General features: G+C 44.4%; 1 pseudogene; it reads left to right on the top strand.

Moving 5' to 3' along the window:
* The first annotated feature begins 3,017 nt into the window (after window positions 1–3,017).
* Window positions 3,018–8,526, top strand: LOC123096390 (filament-like plant protein 3; annotated as a pseudogene).
* The last annotated feature ends 4,682 nt before the right edge of the window (window positions 8,527–13,208 follow it).

Consider the following 13,208-nt stretch of genomic DNA (forward strand, 5'->3'; position numbering starts at 1 on the left):
CCCGCGCCACTGCCACTCCATCGTCAAAGCCATCCGGTCATTGTTGATCGTGGACGAGAAGCCATCAAGGCCAAGGTATTGTTGGACCAGTGCCCTGAAGAAGAAACCGTCGAATTCGTCATTGTTGAAAGATCCACTGATCCAAGACCCCAACCTCCAAAAAAGAAAAAAAAACTCACAAACCTCACGTCGGCACCGGAGGGTGGTGGCTGCACCAACGTGACGGAGTGGAGGTTGGAGGACCAAACATCAAAGCAAATTTTTCACCGCCTCCACAAATCTTGCAAACCTTCTAACATCACCGACCAGATAGCCTAGCAAGAGTCTACACTAACGATCCACTAACGTCGGCTCAGCCAACACATCAAATTGGAAAAGCTCGAGGAAGTTTTATTTGTTAGATCGACGTTGCCGCCACTATCAACGAAGCGACGGTGTACAATCCTACTAAAAGCCCTAAAGTGGTAAAATTAGAGCTTCATCAAGTACATCAGGGCCTTCTTGCACTTCCACACAAATATAGCGAGTGGATTAGGAGGGGACAACGACCTACCGACAGAGGAGGGATGCACCTAGTAAATCTTCTCTCTGGTTGGAGAGGATAGAGGTATATGCCGAGTGGAATACATGATGAGGACATCAATGACCTAACTGATGGGGACATCAATGATCATAGTGTGGCGAGGCTTTTATTTTTTTCCTTTCCTTTTTTCCTTTTGGGGCTGTGTGCATTGTGAATGTTTTTGAGACATCTTATTTGTGCAAAGGTCGAGTGTAATTGGTATCTTAGCGATTAATATATTTCCCTTTTCAAAGAAAAAAAAACCGGACTGAATGAAAGAAAGAAAAAGCTTTGACTTCCTCGTGGAATTTCACATATTGTCATGTTTGGACCTTCTGTACACTCCCCAGACGACAACAGTTTTCTTCTTCTTTTTGCAACCATGTGTACTGCTTACTTTTCATTGGCTATAAAAAATACTAGGTACTATCAAATTTTCAAGGAATCACCTAATGTTGGTTGCTTTCGGTTAGACATCAAATTACCAACCGTAAATGTGTTACTAAGGACAAATCACCTACTCTTCCTTTTCTTGCCTTTTGTGCGGTATTAATTAAGCCGACGTGGAAATGTACAGTGGAGTATTAAGTTAGTTTGATCTCTCTAGAGTAGTATGAGTTGCTTCTTTTTCTTTCTTATTTCTTTTGGGAAAGAGTACGAGTTGCTCTTGTGACAGAAGGTTGAGTAAACCCCAAGCCTCCAAGCATGGCATGGGGGCATGCGTTAACTGTTACGCATGTGGTCGTGGGGTGTGTCTGGTACGGCCACGGCCGTCACGTGTTATGTTTAGTGAGACATGGTTGGGCCATCACTCTGGGCAGTACTGTTCTTGAGTTTTGAACATGAGCTGTATGTTTTTTCTTGCTATTACTATCTAATCAAGTCTTAGAAACGGCCTCTTACAGAAATATAGAAAAAGTCTGCGTATAATAGACCCAAAGTGGTCAGATCCTTCCTCGAATCTTGCGCAAACAGGAGCTACATGCATCGGGCTGCCGCTTTTATGGTTACTATGTAAGCTCATTGTGTGTAGTAGTACATGCTCCACGGTGTACCTCATACAAATACAAGGGGCACCCTAGGTCCCGGGAGCTGGATCCTCTAACATTCGAAGGGAAGTCAGGTAAGCTACAATAACCTGACTTCCCTTCAGGCTTAGTCCATGAACAGTGCTCATTTCAATTTTCAAAAGACAGGTTTCCATTTCTAATAGATCAATTTCAATTCGTGACATACCAAGTTCAATTTTAGAAGACTCATTTGAAATTTTGAACTACTCATTTCACTCTTTTCAAAAGAACTATTTCAATTTCATAAGCTCCCTGACTTTCCCTGCCTTTTTTACACAAGAAAAACACTGTAGCTTTGTGACATCCCTTGAACATGTCAGAGAATCCGGCTCCTAGGTCCCGATGCAGCACTGCACCGCACGAAGCGGAACCCTCCCGTGTGGGGGCCACCCTATTGGAAGAGACAAAAACAAAAATAATCAAACCTAAACCCTCCGGTGCACGAAGCTCAACAAGTTAAAAAAAGAAGAGAAAGAAAAATAATTCATGTACAAGCAGCACATCACAGCACTCCAACAAGGTTACAAAGTCTACAATGCTACAGTAACAGTGTCTGGTCAAACGGCATTTGCAGCGGTACAAACAGCAGTACAGGTGTACAGGTACTACCAGTAGGAGCAGAAGCAATCTTTTTTACATCCATTTCTGCACCCGAGCTCATCTGCACCTGCGCCGACGAAAAAAATCAAAACAATACTAGAAAAATTCAAAAAATTCAAAATAAATTTTGTGTGGTAGACAATTTAATGCGTGAAGCCCGCTCCAAATTTCAAGTCATTTGGACATATGAGCAGCTCTCAGCAAAAAAGACAAATTGGGGTCTGTAAAAATGTTTACTGTTCATACGCTGTTTTGGCCTGATTTGTCTTTTTTGCTGAGAGCTACTCGTATGTCCAAATGACTTAAAATTTGGAGCGGGCCTCACACATCAAATAGTCTACCACACAAATTTTATTTAGAATTTTTTCATTTTATTTTGAATTTTTTATAAAAAAAATTCTAACCGGGTGCAGATGAGCCTGGGCACTAAAACGCCCTACTCTCTTTTTTACCCGTTCAAACCGGGAAAAAGAAGAAGCATTTCTGCACAGTGTCAAGTAGTAGTAGGATAACAATAAGTTGATAGAAGAAGAGAAAGAGGAAGAGTTGGAATACTCAGTCTCGAGCCTTGAAGTCTATCACTCTATCATGCAGGCATAGGGAAGAGACAAGAGAGCCAGAGAGGAGAGGATAGGCAAGCAAGGAGAGGAGAGACTTGAGCTGCCTGGGCGGGAAAGGAAACTGGAGACGAGGACGAGGGACCGACGGTGGGGGAGCGAGCTCACAGTTCACACGGTTCATGTGAGTGAGTGATGGTTTGCCCTTCTCCGCCACGCCGAGGGCTTAATTGCGCCCGCAGGCAGGCGTTAATGCTGCCCCGATTTCGTCTCCGTCCCGTCCCCTTCCCTCCCCCCCTTTCTTCTTCCAATGGCGTCTTGCTCTTCTTGATTGAGTTCTTCTCTTTCTTCCCTTCATTTCCCGCGTGGGCCTGCCTGGGAAAGGGGAGAGATGTTCTCCTGCTCCTTCCTCCTGGCCCTCTTCGGCGGGGTTCTGCAGATTCTGCTCTGCGTCTTGCCGCCGGTGTGGGATTTCGAGCAGATTCTCTATGGGATTTAGGTGCTGTGTAGGGCGAGGGAGGGTTTTCTCCGTGCTGCAGTCGAGTTCTCCTGGATTTGGTTTCCTGGTTGGATTTTGAGGTAAAATCTTGGCCGTCTCCGGGTTTTCGGTTCATGTGAGGTGGTAGGATTGTGGGGTTTTACAGCGGATTTCTGGACAAGTTTCGACTGAAAAAGCCGCAAAAAAGTAGTGTTCTACTTATTATAGGATTTGGATTTCTATGCAGAGAGGCCGGGGGTGATCCTCCTTTTCTAAAAAAAAGATTTGGATAGTGGCAATGTAGTTCTCTGCAGTGAACATATTTGCCTGTGACATCTCTCAGTTTCTGGGATCCTATTCATTGCTTGGTTTGATTTCGTATCTTGTTAGCAATTTGTTGCTAAGAATTTTGTATTTGCAGTTGAAAGTCGGATCTTATTTTGGTATAAGCGGGTTGCTTTAAAGATTTTGGTGATTCCATCCTTCAAAAAATTACCCAAGAGTGATTATTTTTACTTTTGTAGTGCCTGGTATGCTGGTAATCTGCAAGGAGGTGTGTACTAAAGGCATTTCTCTCCGTTCCTTTTTGTTTCAGTGTTGGTACCTGAAGCCTGCCTTTGGTGGTCTCCAATAAACCAAAGGAACAATTGTGGATGCTTTGATGGTGTGGTGGGTGTGAGATGGATTGCCGGAGTCCGCTCTGGAGCCGCAAATCGTCGGAGAGGAGCCCTGGGGAGAGTGGGAGCTTCAGTTTGGCGTCGTCACATTCTGACCGTTAATCCTGTGGCCAGGTTCTGCTCCATATGTCAATTTTGTTGTTTCAAAGGGATTGCATATCTTATATTCTTGTTTGCTAGAGTTTTCTCGACTTCAAATACAGCAAAGCATGTGTAGTAGAGAGAAACATCATGGTGATAGTTCAGGTGTTACTTTCAGATTATGGAAAGCAACTTTGGAACTTCTAGTGAAAACTAAGCAACAGGTTACTATTGGCATCTCCAAGCAAGATCTCATTCTGCTGTCTTGGACAGGTTTATGGAACATTCAGCTTACTTTGACCTGTTTCTGGTGGGACATAATCAGATGTTACTATACTGTTTGATGGAAACATTCTTACAAACCGGACTTGTAAGTAGCATGCTAAATTGCTAATAAGTAATAACAATGTCTTGTTGGATGTTACATAGCAAGATACTGCAGTAGCCGGACTGTGTTTGAGTGCTCCTGTTTATATGGTTTTAGAAGGTTGCAATGTATTTACTATCTGCTTCCTCTATCTCATTTCTAATAGTAGAGGGAAATGGCCACCATAGCCATGCTGTTATTATCTTGAGATTATAAGACAGATTAGTTACCATGTATGTTTAGCCATAAATGATGAAGAGATATAAATGTGCGCAAAAGAGAAAAAGGGTTATCAATTCTACATGCACGTGTCATATTCTTTTAGAAGATTGCAAAAACTATAGGCCTTCTATTTTTAAATGGGGAAGGGCTGGAGTATCTTTAAGCTATTATGCAATATCTGATTTTGATCACTGTGTCAGGCAGTGATACTTTTTATGAAAGTTTATCATATAACTGACAGAAATTAATATAACCAATTATATAATTTTAATTTTCGAAGTTTTTGTTTCCTATCTTTTGGTCCTAGATAGTTAGAATCCTCAGTACATTTTTAGGAAAAAGGAAAACATCTCCAATATATACCGGACCAAAGTTGTGTTACGCTTGAATACTGAGGTCGCAATAAACTGTTACTTGTCAAAACTGTATGGTTTAGTCAAACGTTTGCATGACTATATCAATGACTTATGCCGTGCTGAATGAATTCCATACTGATTTTTTCATGATGGAACTGAATGTGTAGAATTTGCTTCAGATTCATTTTTATTATCTCAGTTTTAAGATAATTGCTGGTTATGTAACAGGTCTCAAGCTTGATTTCCACTACGTTGGTTTAGAAGATTACTGTTGCCTAGCTCAACTTCTCAAAAAGAGGAGCTGTGAGCTGGGAGGAATGACTCATCTGGTACAGTGATTAGATGATGCCTTCAGGCTTTTGTAGACTATTCGTAAATTTAAATTTCTTTGGCAAATGCTTTGCAGAAAACATACTCACTTTGTTCACCTTTGGCAATTACAGGATACCAAACCCCTATCTCCATTGGTAGTTCCCCAAATCATAGCCAATCACCTGAAGCTCACTCAAGAATGAGAGACGATGAAACCCAAGAAACCGAAGCAGGAAAATCATTGAACAAGAAGCTAACATGCGCAAATGGGTCAAATGATTCTTCCCCACAGCATGGTGAACTACCACTGCCAGAGGTCTTTACAAGTGTAGGAGATGCTGATATGCAGGATTCTGTGAAGAGTTTAAGTGAGAAGCTCTCTGCTGCTCTTTTGACTATCAGTGCTAAAGAGGACTTGGTGAAGCAGCATGCAAAAGTTGCAGAAGATGCTGTTGCAGGTAAAAAAAAAATCATGTTAGATTGCATGCATTCATGTTAGCCAGTAGTTTCCTCTCTTTATTCAGAATCTCTGGGGAAATTAAGAGTAAACTCATAGATGATTTTTATTTTTGCATGCTCTTTGAGCAAATTTAGAATGGCATGGAACAAGAAATTTATTTATTATATTGTAGTAGTTAACTCATATTTGTTAATTATTTGTAGGTTGGGAGCATGCTGAAGGTGAAGTTAGTAACCTGAAGCGGCTACTTGATGCTTCATCTCTGAAGAACGCCTCTCTGGAGGATCAAGTCAGCCACTTGGATGGCGCCCTCAAGGAATGCGTCAGGCAGCTTCGCCAGGCACGAGAAGAACATGAGGAGAAAATCCGTGATGCAGTTGCTAAGAAGTCCCATGAATTGGAGTCTGAGATGTCTGAGCTCCAGAACAATCTGGCTGACCTGCAACAGCAGCTTGAAGCCTCCGATCTGCGGGAAAAACTTCAGGTAGCAGAGAAAGAATGCAAGGATCTCAAGATCGAGCTGCTCACGCTATCCAAGGAATTGAAGATGCTTGCACTGGAAAGAGACTTGAGCAGCCAAGAAGCAGAGACAGCGAGCAAACAACACTTGGAAAGTGTGAAGAAAATTACAAGAGTTGAGGCAGAATGCCGTAGGTTGCGCCATGTGACACGTAGAACCTCCCTAGCCAATGATTCTTCTAGGCCTGTCCCAAACAATGCTTGCATGGAATCTCTGACTGACAGCCAGTCTGATAGTGGGGAGCATATGCTAGCTATTGACAGTGAAGTAAAAAATTCTGATCTGTGGGCCTCAGCTCTTATAGCAGAACTCGATCAGTTCAAAAACGGCAACGAGGGCGCAAGAGATCTTGTAAACAATCCTGTTGAAATTGACCTAATGGATGATTTTCTTGAGATGGAAAAGCTGGCCGCATTGCCTGAAGTAGATCGCACGAGCTCTAGCTTTGGAACAGAAACTGATTCTGACCGGGCTGTGACCAGAGATATCTCAAGAGGCGAAACTGAAGCCCTACAGCACCAGGTTATGGATTTGCAAGCAAAGGTTGAAAAGATCGAACATGAGAAAAAAGAGCTTGAAATGGCCCTTGCGGAGGCTAGAAATCAGCTTGACACGTCATGTGACACTCATGGTAGCTGACAGCAAGCTTGTTGACCTGCAGATGCAGTTAAACTTGGCAAACGAGTCCAAAGATGCTGCTTTAGGACAAGCTGAGCTGTTAGATGGTGAGAGGAAGTCATTGGCATTTCAGTTGGAATCAAAGTCAGCAGAAGTTGAGAAGCTTCAGGGTGTGGTGACTAAATTGGAAGAATCTGGGAATAGCAAGGAGTTGGAGTTGCAGTTGCAGTTAGAATCGACTACTGCAGAGGTAGCAAATCTTTGCAAGATGGTAACATCCTTGGAAGAGAAGATTGATGCAGAGAAAACCCTCTTGGTGCAGCACAAAGCAGACTCAGACATGGCAAAGGCAGCTAAAGACACATTAGAGGCACAGCTGCGATCCGCAAACACAGAAATTGGGCAGCTAAGAGGAATTATTAAAACACTGGAGAGTGAGGTGCAAAAGGGGAAGGTGTGTCACAAAGAGCTTGAGGCACAAATAGAGGCTATGAAGACTGAATCAGAGAGAACATTTTCGGTGGAGTCTGCCAAAGAATCACTAGAAGCTCAGCTCCTGGTAGCAAACTCAGAAACCGCAAAGCTGCACGTAACGGTGAATGCACTGGAGTCTGATGCGGCAAAGGAGAGGGAATATTCTTCGGAGGTCAAGATACAATTGGAGGCAGTTGAGGGCATCAGAAAGGTTTTGGGGTCTGAGCTTGAGTCTGCACATCAGGAGACCATGAAGCTCCAGGAGAAGGTGTTGTCACTGGAAGTGAGACTTAAAGAGCAGAGTGTGTTGCTGGTAGAATTCACTGCCAAGGCAGAGGATGCAATGTCTGCGAGGAAGGCAATGGGGAGTCAACTTGAAGAGGCAAATCAGGAACTCGCGAAACTGACAAACAAGGTGAGCTTGCTACAAGGGAAGATTGAGCAGGAGAAGCTGCTCTCCGAAGAGTATGAAGCAAAATGCCGGAGATTGGAAGCTCAGCTGTCAAGGGACAGTCGCGAGGCAAAGCTTTGGCGACTCGCCAACACAAATGGAGACCTGAAGTTCAAGCAGGTAAACTTTTTAGAAGTTGACAACATTGGGCCAAAATAACATGGGTGGTACTTGCTACTAGCCTAGGTTCTAAGCACCCCACTCAAGGCATATGGTTTAATCACTCCTGAAACTTGAGAAGTCCCTGTATAACAATCATCATCATCTTCATGGCAGGAGGAGGAGGTCGCCAGTGCTGCAGGGAAGCTCGCTGAGTGCCAGAGGACGATCGCAAACCTCGGGCTTCAGCTGAAATCGCTGACGAACCTTGACAGTGTGATGACCGAGCCTGGCAAGCTGGAATCCAAGGACACGCTGCTGGACTTCAGAGAAGATGGCACTGAGCCGCCCGCCGATGAATCGTACGGTCTGCATCTCCCAGTGAGCAACGGGGGCTGCGCCTCGCCTGTTCCTCGGGCGCAGTCCCCGTCATCACGGCGCTCGGTGTTCTCGGGTTATCGTCGATTGGTAGCTACAGGAGCAGAGCAAGGAAGTGAGATGTGATGGAAGAGATTGTGTGCATAGGTTATCTAACTGTTCCTGGATGTTGTTGTCAACTCATTGTCACCTGGGGGTAGATGATCGGTGTGCATTTACAGAAAGTTGATCGTTCGCTTGGATTTGTGCTCTCTGTCATTTTCGGTCCAGTCTCCCATTAGATGATCGTTGTTTCGCTAGATGCAGATGATTAGTAGTGTACTTGCACTAAAATGTTACCCAGGACAATCTCAAAACAAAGACCAAGCAGCAAAACTGCAATTACGGTGTCCTTTTTTAAATATACTTCTTTGCTTTTCACTAATTTGCCACGTGTAAAGTAGCACGCTGGTCATTTATTAACATTTATATTATTAGAGAGAACTACTCCTTTCAAAATAACATAAAACTGCAGATCACTTTGAGAGCTACATGATGGATTCATGGCCCTTATTTCAATGTGTGGAAGCGCATGAACATATGATATCGATGGGAAACGGTAGCATGAGATACATTCCACAAATTTGGATGGTGATCTAGTAATTTTGTGTAGTTATATAATCCTATTCATATATCGGTTTGTGATTTTCATCTCCTCGTGTTCTCAACCTCGTTTTCTAAGAAGAAACTTATGATTCCTCTGAATGCAGCTGAAAGTTTACACACTGATTAATTTCTTTTCCAAAAGTTCTACTCCGCTCGCTCCGCCTACGCGGCACAGTTCCAGGCGCCAATGGCACCCTTCCCCTCCAAGAGCGTCTGGCGTATCTGGGCACCTGGGAAGCTCAAGATGTTTCTCTGGATGCTACACCTCGACAGGCTATGGTGCAACGATCGCATGCAGCGGCGTGGCTGGGAGAACATCTACTTCTGCCAGCTCTGCCTGCGAAGCTTGGAGTCCTCCTCCCACCTTTTCTGGGAATGCCCGGTCGCTATTCAGGCCTGGACAACGGCGGCATCATGGCGGGGCTGTCACTCCCTAGCACACGCTACCTGGAGCTCCGGAACGACGACGACGGAAAGAGTGAGGCTGATTACAGAGGCGGCAAGCCCAACCGACAGGGAGGGCACCAGATCAATTCTTGCACTCATCGCCTGTCACATATGGTTTGAGCGTAATGCATGCACCTTCCGCGGTAAGATGCCGTGCTCTCGCACCATCATCGAAGCGTGCCGTCGAGACATGGAGCAATGGAGGATCGCAGGAGCAGCCTGCATAGAGCACCCCTTCGGGGACGTGCCGTGAGAGATAGCCCGATACTATCAGCGCCAGCATAGCCACTAGGCTGGCCACCTGTACCATTTCTATTTCACCCCATTGATCACTTGATCAACACTTGCTTCCCGCCTTCTCTCTGCTAATGAAATCAATGCCAACTGGGGCTGGATCTTCCAAAAAAAAATCTTTGGAAGTGAGCAGGGATGAGACAACGAGGTTACTCGTCGCCAAATCCTCACAACTTCTAAGATGATCAACCACTGTTTGTTTTTCTTTGAAAATTAGAGTGACATCCAGCCTCTATCATTGTGGCGCACTTCACTGTTTTCATCCGGTTCTTCGAAAAGGCGATGACCTCTGCGCCATTGTGACGCACACCGACTAGGATGCATATTGTGAGGATTATCATTTTCATTGAACTTCATTAGAGAATTTACCTCTACCACCTTAGACAGTGGTGGTGTATTAAGCCCATGTATTTCTTCAATAGGAGGTAAAATTTTAACATCCTCAACTTTAATACCTTTTTCCTTCATAGATTTCTTTGCCTCTTGCATATTTTCAGGACTGAGATATAATATACCCCTCTTCTTTGGAGTGGGTTTAGCCGGTGGTTTAGGAAGAGTCCAATCATCATAAATTTTCAATATATTATTCAATAATTCTTCAGCTAGCCAAATAGTTCGTTCCCTGAAAACACAACCAGCACAACTATCTAGGAAGTCCCTAGAAGCATCGGTTAGTCCATTATAGAAGATATCAAGTATTTCATTTTTCTTAAGAGGATGATCAGACAAAGCATTAAGTAACTGGTAAAGCCTCCCCCAAGCTTGTGGGAGACTCTCTTCTTTAGTTTGCACAAAGTTAAATATTTCCTGTAAGACAGCTTGTTTCTTATGAGCAGGAAAATATTTTCCAGAGAAGTAATAAATCATATCCTGGGGACTACGCACACAACCAGGAGCAAGAGTATTGTACCAAGCTTTAGCATCACCCTTTAATGAGAAAGGAAATAATTTGAGAATAAAGTAATAGTGAGTTTTCTCATCATGAGTAAAAGGGGTGGCTATGTCATTCAACTTAGTAAGATGTGCCACAACAGTTTCAGTTTCATAACCATGGAAAGGATCAGATTCAACCAAAGTAATTAACTCTGGGTCGATAGAGAATTCATAATCCTTATCAGCAATAAAGATAGGTGAAGTAGCAAACTTAGGACCATATTCATTTTAGCATTCAGAGATTTTTCTTTATACTTGCACAGTAATTTCTCTAGATCATCTATATCCTTACAAGCAAGAATATCTCTAGTTGTCTCCTCATTCATAACATAACCTTCCGTTACCTTAGGCAATTCATATCTAGGAAGGCTAGTTCTAGTAGGTGTTTCAGGAGTTTCAGTTTCAAGCTCATCATCAGATTCAACAACATCATGTTGTATTACTCTAGCAATTTGTTCATCAAGAAATTCACCAAGTGGCACATCATCATTATCAAGCAAGGTACTGGCATCATCATAACCATTATTCATAGTAGAAGTAGAATTACCAATAACTTGCGACATATTAGAATTAATAGCATGTGGTGGTGTTGCAAGTTTACTCATAACAGAAGGTGAATCTAAAACAGAACTGGATGGCAGTTCCTTACCTCCCCTCGTCTTTGAGGGATAAATCTTAGTCTTTGGATCCTTCAGATTCTTCATAGTGGTAATATGATAATAATCCCAAGTGACTCAACAAATATTGCTATGCTCCCTGGCAACGGCGCCAGAAAAAAGTCTTGATAACCCACAAGTATAGGGGACCACAACAGTTTTTGAGGGTAGAGTATTCAACCCAAACTTATAGATTCGACACAAGGGGAGCCAAAGAATATTTGAAGGTATTAGCAGCTGAGTTGTCAATTCAACCACACCCGAAGATTAATTATCTGCAGTAAAATGATCAGTAGCACAGTAGTTTGGTAGTTTTGATAGTAGTGACAGCAGCAATAGTAACGGTAACAGTGATAGTAGTATTTTGTAGCAAGTGTAACAGTGATGATAGCAGTAGTAACTTATCAAGAACAATATAAGATAAATTTGTAGGCACTGGATCGGTGACTTGTTGGATGATATTCATCATGAGACAATTATAACCTAGGGCGATACGGCACTAGCTCTAGTTCATCAATATAATGTAGGCATGTATTTCGTAAATAGTCATATGTGCTTATGGAAAGAACTTGCATGACATCTTTTGTCCTACCCTCCCGTGGCAGCGGGGCCCATATTGGAAACTAAGGGATATTAAGGCCTCCTTTTAATAGAGAACCGGAACAAAGCATTAACACATAGTGAATACATGAACTCCTCAAACTACGGTCATCACCGGGAGCGAGCCCGACTATTGTCACTCCGGGGTTGCCGGATCATAACACGTAGTAGGTGACTATAACTTGCAAGATCGGATCTAAAACATGGATATAATGATGAATTCATAAACGGTTCAGATCTGAGCTCATGGCACCCGGGCCCAAAGTGACAAACATTAAGCATAGCAAAGTCATAGCAACATCAATCTTAGAACATAGTGGATACTAGGGATCAAGTCCTAACAAAACTATCTCGATTACATGATGAATCTCACCAACTCCTCGCCGACTAGCGAGCCTACGAAGGAATTACTCACTCCCGGTGGGGAGCATCATGGAATTGGCGATGGAGAAGGGTTGGTGATGATGAAGAACGAAGATTCCCCTCTCCGGAGCCCCAAATGGACTCTAGATCTGGCCTCGCGATGAAGAACAGGAGGTAACGGCGGCTCTGTCACGCGGAACGCGATAATTCTTTCTCCCTGATTTTTTTCTGGAAAAATAGGATTTTATAGCGTCGGTTTCAGGGTCTGCGGGGCTACCAGGTGGGGACAACCCACCTGGGCGCGCCAGGAGAGGGGGGCGCGCCCTGGTGGGTTGTGCCCACCCAGGTGCCCCTCTCTGGCAGGTCTTGGCTCCCTAAATTCTCTTCTATTCCATAAAAATTCCCCGCGAAGTTTCGTTCCATTCCGAGAACTTTTATTTTTGCACAAAAACAACACCGGTGGAGCACGTGGTGACCGCGGAGGCAGAGAACAACGGCGGCGGCCAAGCTTGAGGGTCACAACCGCGGTTGCTCCGGCGACAAAAGAAGAGAGGGGAGAGGCTCGCCGAGGTGGAGGGGTTCTACTGGTGGTGCTCGGGTGGAGGGAGGAGGCACGGCTCGCCAGAATTTAGGCGGAGCCGATCGGCGGCCGTGGAGGAAGAGACGCGCGAGGAGAGATCCTGGATCTCCGGCGAGAGGCTAGGGAGGGTGTGGGAGAGCGAGGAGGCCGCCGGTGATGCAAGGAGGGGCTCAGGACGGCCTATATATAGGCGGGGCGAGGTGCCCGAGCCGGTCACCGCCGCACAAGCTCGGCCAAGGCTCTGGCGAGCACAGAGATCACGGGGAGGGCGCAAGAACATGATGGAGCAGCGCTGCAGTGATCACGGAGCAGAGGAGGCCAAGGGGACACGCGGAGGAAGCGGAGAGAGGAGGAAGACGACGGCCGGCTACAACGCGTTCGTGGGCGCTGATACGTCCATTTTGCACC

Source organism: Triticum aestivum, chromosome 4D (genome assembly GCF_018294505.1).
Source record: "Triticum aestivum cultivar Chinese Spring chromosome 4D, IWGSC CS RefSeq v2.1, whole genome shotgun sequence".
NCBI lineage: Eukaryota > Viridiplantae > Streptophyta > Magnoliopsida > Poales > Poaceae > Triticum > Triticum aestivum.